Here is a 7,632-nt window from a genome sequence, read left to right as displayed (position 1 = left end):
TTTTTTGGGGGTCAGAGACTGCTTCTTGTTTAGACCCAGTTCTGCTATTTGGAAGTGACTCATCAGTCCATTGTTATGGTGAAAAGAAATTTTATGAAAAATTTTTTATGAATTTTTTTTTCAATATTCATTAGCAATATTGGTTCTGTAGTTTTCTCATCTTGCAATGTCTTTGACTTGGCGTCCAGGTAATGCTGGCCTTATAAAATGAATTTGGAAAATTTTTTGGAAAAGTTTGAGAAGGACTGGTGTTGTTTCATCTTTGAAGTTTTGTAGACTCCTCTAGTAAAGTCATCTATCCTTGAATTTTCTTTGTTAGGAGGTTTTTGAGTATCAATTCTTCTAGGTCTCTTCAGTTTTTTACTTTCTTCATGATACAGTCTTAGGTTGACTTTTTCTTGGAATTTAAATTTTGTGGATCCTTTTTTTTAAATGTTTCGTTGATTTTTTTCTACTGTTTTTCTATTATCTTGTTCTGCTCTTTTGTTTGTTTCCTTCTTTCTGCTAACTTTAGACTTTTTGTTTGTTTGTTTGTTTTATTTCATTGAGGTATAAAGACTTTCTATTTCCTTTCTCTCTTTTCCTTCTGGGATACCATAGCATATATATTGGTCCACTTGATCATGTTCCATAAGCCTCTTTTGCTGTTTTCCCTTTTCTACATTCTTTTTTGGTTGTTTTAGCTCCTCTGCCTCAGTAATTTTGAATGACCTATCATTAATTTTGCTAATCCTTTCTTCTACTTGATCACATCTGCTGTTGAAACCCTCTGGTGAGTTTTTCAATTCAGTTATTACATTCTTCAGCTCCAGAATTTATATCTGTTTCTTCTTAATATTCTTTATCACTTTGTTGATATTTTCATTTTACTCATTAATTGATTTCTATTTTGTTTAGTTGTTTATCTATATTCTTTTTTACTCATTGAGTATATTTGATGTGGTTATTTTGAATTATTTGTCAGGATAATAGATTTCCATATGTTTTAAGTTCATTCCTGATGATTTATTTTGTTCCTTTGTTATATATTTCTGTTTTTGTTTTTGTATGCCTTGTAATATTTTCTTGAAATTTGGGCATTAAAAAAAAAAGCCACGTCTACCAGTCTTTATTGACTGGCTTCATACAAAGGAAAAATTTCACCAATCAGCCAAGCTAGAAATTCTGGGGCTTCTCAAACCTTTTCTGGGTATGTTTCTTTTGTGGGCTTGTGCACACAGTCTTCAAGTTAAAGTATTTACCTTTATTTCTTTTTCAGAAACCCAAATATCTTGTCCCTCCTGGTTACTTTCTGTGGTAAGGCAGTCTTTCTAGTTATACAGAAAATTGCTGCATTCTTCTTTCTTTTCAGTAGCCCATAGGCATCCAATGTCAGTTTCTGTCAACCCTCCGAGTCAGGTGAGAGAGAAACTAGTTACTCTGGAAGACCCACCCAAAAGCCAGACTTCTGAATGCATGTTTCACTTTCCTCTCTCCCTCTTTAGGAATGATTCATGAGTTGGAAGGTTTTTCCCAATCATGCTGTGCTTTACCAGCTAGAAGGAGGGGCTTTAGCAAGTAAATGCAATAAACTTATTTGCTTTGATCTTGTTCTTCCAGGCTTTGCACTTGCATGGAGTGTTGCAATCTATTAACTGGTTTCTAGACTTTTCATAAAGGTGATTGTGCCATATATTGTTGTTAAGTCTGAAAGGTGATTGTTCCATATATTGTTGTTAAGTCTGTGGTTTCATGGTGGAAAGCCAGCTTGGGGCTTGTTTTACCACCATCTTGGTGACATTACTCCCAGGATTAAATAACAATTATTAGTATCATTGTTATGCAAATAACACTAATGCTATTTGGTGGATTATTTTATTTTTAATTATCTATATGAATAATCATACATACTCAATACATAAGTATTATTTCATAATCATCAAAAATGAAGTAATTTTATATTTATATTTGAACACATAGAACTAACTTTTAAGGGAATGCCACTCACAAGGGATTATTCAGATCATATGAATGTGGGGACTTTTGGACAGGAAAATGAATGAAAATAGGGAATGAATGAAAATATTTCTATGGAAATAGGATCAATGTCCAATCCATAAATTTCCACATGGAAAAAAAGAAAAATGGACTTCAGCTATTATTAACAATGTGAGAAATAGAAATAAAAAATCCCAGGAAAAAATCTACAGGGATTTAAGAAATAAGGCTAAATAATAGGTGACAGCTGAACTAACAATTTTGGTTATCTATCCAGAACTGAAGCTATAGCTGCATTTCAAGTGCTGATTTTGTTCTGATGACTTTTCCTTTGAATTTAGGGGTATGTTAAGGATGTGTGGGGAGGTTTGCTGTGCAGACAATAGCGATGACAAAGTAAACGTTTAACAGTAAATGTTTAAGTAAACTATGGCATGTCAGTGCAACTGAAAACAGTATGACCACTAAATATGAAAGTGAATTATGTGCAGCTTCATGAAAAATATCTAACAGTTTAAAATCAAACAAAAGAAACAATTTGATTGTAAATATGATATGCAATTTTTAATTCTAAGGGAAAGTACCTCACAGAGGATTGTCAGAAAAGTGTGGCTGTGGGTACTTTTGTATAGGAAAGTGGATAAAAAAATATGAAGATATAAGATCAATGTCCAAATGAATTTCCACATAAAAAGGGAGAAATAGAATAAGCTTAGTACTATGATAAGATAAGAATGCTGCATACAGGGACTCCTGGGTGGCTCAGTCAGTTAAGTGTCTGCCTTTGGCTCAGGTCATGATCCCAGTGTCCTGGGATTGAGTCCCACATCGGGCTCTTTGCTCAGTGAGGAGACTGCTTCTCCCTCTCCCTCTGCCTGCCACTCTGCCTATCTGTGCTCTCTCTCTGCGTCAAATAAATAAATAAAATCTTTAAAAAAAGAATGTTGCATACAATTTTGTTAAATATTTTTATGTTGAAGATAAACATAGCAGATACAAAAAGAAAAAAAATCCCTCACTCATTATATATGAAATTATTTTATGTAGGGAACATACAAATATGATGAAAGGGCTTATTGAGAATAACTAACCCCACAGTCTATAAACAGACTTGCATAGTTTACTAGAACTATTTCATATCACACACTCCAAAAGATATAGATCAGATAATATCAGCTAACATTTTTTCTTGCTAAATGCATCAGTTATTTTTGGCACAATAATTCCATATAAAAACAAATCTACAAGTTCTTAGTGACAAACAACAATAAACATTTACTTTTGTTCTCAAACTTATGAGTTATCTGGGTGGTTCTGCTGATTTAAAATGAACTCAACTGCGACCAATGAGATCCTCTACATGTGTCTCTCACATACCACCAACAAGCTAGGCAGGACTTGTTACCATGATGGTGATACATTTTTGAAAGAAAGTGGCAGTACATAAGGCTTCCTAAGATCTAGGATTAGAATTGGCACACTTTTATTTCTGCTGTATCTTTGGTCAAATCAAATGTAGAAGAAAAATTATTCATGACACTGTTAAATGGCAAGACTGACTTTATTCAGGACTATTGTGACAGGTATAGAGACTAATGAAATGTTCTTTTGCAGTAGGGGAGAGAGATTGGGCTCAACTTTGAATATAACAAGGAAAAACTGGGATTTATAGCCAAGGATTAGAGTTGTGGGAGAGGGATCAGTGGACAAAAAGTTACTATGATGGTAGGTAATTATTACTAAACTCACCAAACAGGATTCTTTCTTAAGGTAGGCCAGGGTGATCACATCTCTTATAGGGGATAGGGGGTGGGAAGAGGAAAGTAATTAGAAACTGAAATTAGAATATTCTGGCTAGACCTACTTGATGCAATTCCTGTTAAAACTGGACTTGTAGACATGCACAATGATGGGTCCTAGCTGGACTCAGAGGAACCTGACTAGAGTTTAGTCAAAGAGAGAGTCCTTGTCACAAATGTGAAAGAATTTCAATTTAGAATGAAATTGCATGATATAAAAGAGAAAATCTCAGGCATATGATCTCAGGAAAATAAAATTGAAGAGACTGATGTCCTATAAATGCCTAATTTACAATAAACTAATAATATTGGAATTTTCTTAAATGGGAGTTGGTCAGGATCTGCCTCATATCAACCTTGGGCAGTTTTGCTTGTGGTTTCCAGAGGCATGAACAAAAATGACCCAGGTCAGGTGGTCTCAAAAAATAAGTTGAATTGACTGGACTGGTTTTGTCTGCTTGGGAAATTTTCAAAGATGGTCTCCATTTGTTTTTCACTTTAACAGACTCTAACTGAACTCTTCCCTCTTTACGTTCCTTGCCCTTAAATATAGTGTACCCCAAACCCTTAATGGACTCACCTGTAGCTTGTTACAGAGTTTGCATGTCCCCAATTGCAATTCCTCTTCTAATCCCAAGTAAATTCATCTTTTTTTTTTTTTTACAAGTTTGAGCTTGCCTCTATTTACCTGTTTATCTAGGTCAGCACAAGTTACAAGAATGACCCAGATACAAAGAAACACAGACATCAACTCTTGAAAGGAAGAGCTTATAAGTCACATTGGAAAAGGCCTGAATACAGTGATGGGTGAAAAATCAGAGCCATTTTTACAATTAGTTTACTACATTTATTTAAGAACTGGTAGTTACTTATAACCAGTATGGTTCAAGAAATTGTATCTTTGCAAGTCTAGCTTGGATAATCTGGGTCTGTCACACCACTGTATGGTGATGCTTTGTAGGGACATGTGTCTGGACTTTGTTTTAAGCATTTTGTTCTAAATTGTTTATTTTTTTTTCAATAAGTGCCAAATGAAACAAAATGCACAAGTCTTTAAAGACAATAAACTTAGAAGTTAAATCTCTAGAAGAAGACTCAGAGTTTGAATCTGGAAGTGTCATTAACCAAGTTCATGTTCTTAGACAAACATTGCCACCTAGAAAATAAAAATAATAAGAGTAACTTACAGTATTGATTAATTAAATGTCATACTGCAAGAAAAGAATTTAGCAAAATGCATTGTGAGCACTAAATAAAGGTTATGTAGTATCTAACATCACACTAACTTAAAAAGACTTTACTGCCATTAAAAGTCTAGATTTTTAACAATTTTCTCTTCCCATTTATTTCTAGGAATGCTTACATTTCCACAAATATGTCTAGGTATTGTTTGCCCCCAAAGAAGTGTCATTTTCAAGGCCTTTGTCCCATTCCTTTGCAAGTCATCTTTCAACATCTCGAGACCAGCTGCTTTCAGACTGATAAATGTCCCTTGGGGATTCATCCCCAAAATCTCCACAGTAATAACTGACAACAACCTGTAAAAGTTAAACTCCAGTGATGAATCAGAATAATAGTGCAGAATATCAATATAGAGAACTTAAAAATTAGATACCCATCGGAAGTTGTACTACAAAGTTTTAATTTGCACTTTACACTCTGTTTAATATTTTACCTTTACCTTTTTGGTTAAGTTCATTCCCAGGTATCTTATGGTTTTTGGTGCAATTGTAAATGGGATCGATTCCTTGATTTCTCTTTTTTTCTGTCTCATTGTTGGTGTATAGAAATGCAACTGATTTCTGTGCATTGATTTTGTATCCTGCCATATTGCTGAATTGCTGTATGAGTTTTAGCAATTTTGGGGTGGATTCTTTTGGGATTTCCACGTAAAGTATCACGTCATCTGTGAAGAGTGAGAGTTTAACTTCTTTGCCAATTTGAATGAGTTTCATTTTGTTTTGTTGTCTTATTGCTGAGGCTAGGACTTCTAGTACTATGTTGAATAACAGTGGTGAGAATGGACATCCCTGCCATGTTCCTGACCTTAGGGGAAAACTCTGCTTTTCCCCCATTGAGAATGATACTTGCTGTGGGCTTTTCACATATGCCTTTTATGATATTGAGGTATGTTCCTTCTGTCCCTACACTCTGAAGAGTTTTAATGAAGAAAGGATGTTGTATTTTGTCAGATGCTTTTTCTTCATCAATTGAGAGGATCGTATGGTTCTTGTCCCTTCTTTTATTAATGTGATATATCACATTGATTGATTTGTGGATATTGAACCACTTTTGTAGCCCAGGAATAAATCCAACTTGGTTGTGGTGAATAATCCTTTTAATGTACTGTTGGATCCCATTGGTTAGGATCTTGGTGAGAATTTTGGCATCCATGTTCATCAGGGATATTGGTCTGTAATTCTCCCATTTGGTGGGGTCTTTGTCCAGTTTTGGGATCAAGGTAATGCTAGCCTCATAGAATGAGTTTGGAAGTTCTCCTTCCATTTCTATTTTTTGGAACAGTTTCAAAAGAATAGGTACTAATTCTTCTTTAAATGTTTAGTAGAATCCCCCTGGGAATCCCTCTCGCCCTAGACTCTTGTTTGTTGGGAAATTTTTAATTACTGCTTCAATTTCCTTGCTGGTTATGCACCCATATGTATATTGCAGCATTCTTTACAATAGCCAAGATAGGGAAGCAGCCCAGATATCCATTGATAGATAAATGGATAAAGAAGATATGACAGATAGATAGATATAGATATATTTATAGATATAGATATGCATGTATATGATGGAATATTACTCAATAATAAAAGAAAATGAAGCCTTGTCATTTGCAACAGCATGGATTGACCATAGATGGTATTATGCTGAGTAAAATAAATCAGACCAAGACAAATACTATATGATTTCACTTATATGTGGAATCTAAAAAACAGAATAAACAAAAAGACTCTTAAACACAGAGAACAAACTGGTGGTTGCCAGAGGGAAGGTGGGTGGAAAGATGGGCAAAATAGATAAAGGTGATTAAGAGGTACAAACTTCCAGTTATAAAATGAATAAATCACAGTGATAAAAAGTACAGTATAGGGAATATACTCAATAATATTGTAATAATATTGTTTGTGATAGATGGTAACCATACTTATTATGGTGAGCAGAATAATGTATAGAATTGTAGAATCAATATGTTGTACATCTGAAACTAATAGAACATTGTATGTCTATATTTCAAATGAAAAATAAAAATGAATATATATGGTGATAAAAACAATCCTACTCTCAAAAAGGACATCCTTCTGTTATCTAAAATTGTAAATATTATCTTCCACATTGAGTTCTTGATTCTTCTATAATCTCCCTCTCCCTTTTCCCCCTCTTTTCCCTTCCCACCTTTTCTCTGTCCTTTCCCTCATCCCTCTCCACGTCCCTTCCTGTTTCTGTGTATGCTGTGACATACACATTTTTGTTTATTGCTTTTCCATAAAGTTAACTATTCAACAATCACATAATCTACAATTCAGTACTATCAGGTTTCACGTATGTCTGTATTTGTTTCTGGATTCAGTTTACTATCATATATATCTATTTGTATATTGTTGAATTATTACATCATGGTCATAATTGCAAAACCTCTTAATATCTTATATCAAATTTCCCTACCTGGTTTTATTTCTGGACCATCTTAAATATTCTTGGCTCTTCGATCTTAAGTATAAATGTTAGAATAATGTAGTTATGTCTTACAACTTCACTCGGATTATTACTGAAATTTATTGAATCTATAAACCATTGTATAGAAAAATGTCAACTTCATTATTTAAAGTGTTTCTATTGATGAGCATGATCA

This window comes from Eumetopias jubatus, unplaced genomic scaffold (genome assembly GCF_037043125.1).
Source record: "Eumetopias jubatus isolate StellerSeaLion01/CBP00866 unplaced genomic scaffold, mEumJub1_p1.0 scaffold_11, whole genome shotgun sequence".
NCBI lineage: Eukaryota > Metazoa > Chordata > Mammalia > Carnivora > Otariidae > Eumetopias > Eumetopias jubatus.
The sequence above is the reverse complement of the archived record's forward strand: the minus strand, read 5'-3'. Positions refer to the sequence as shown.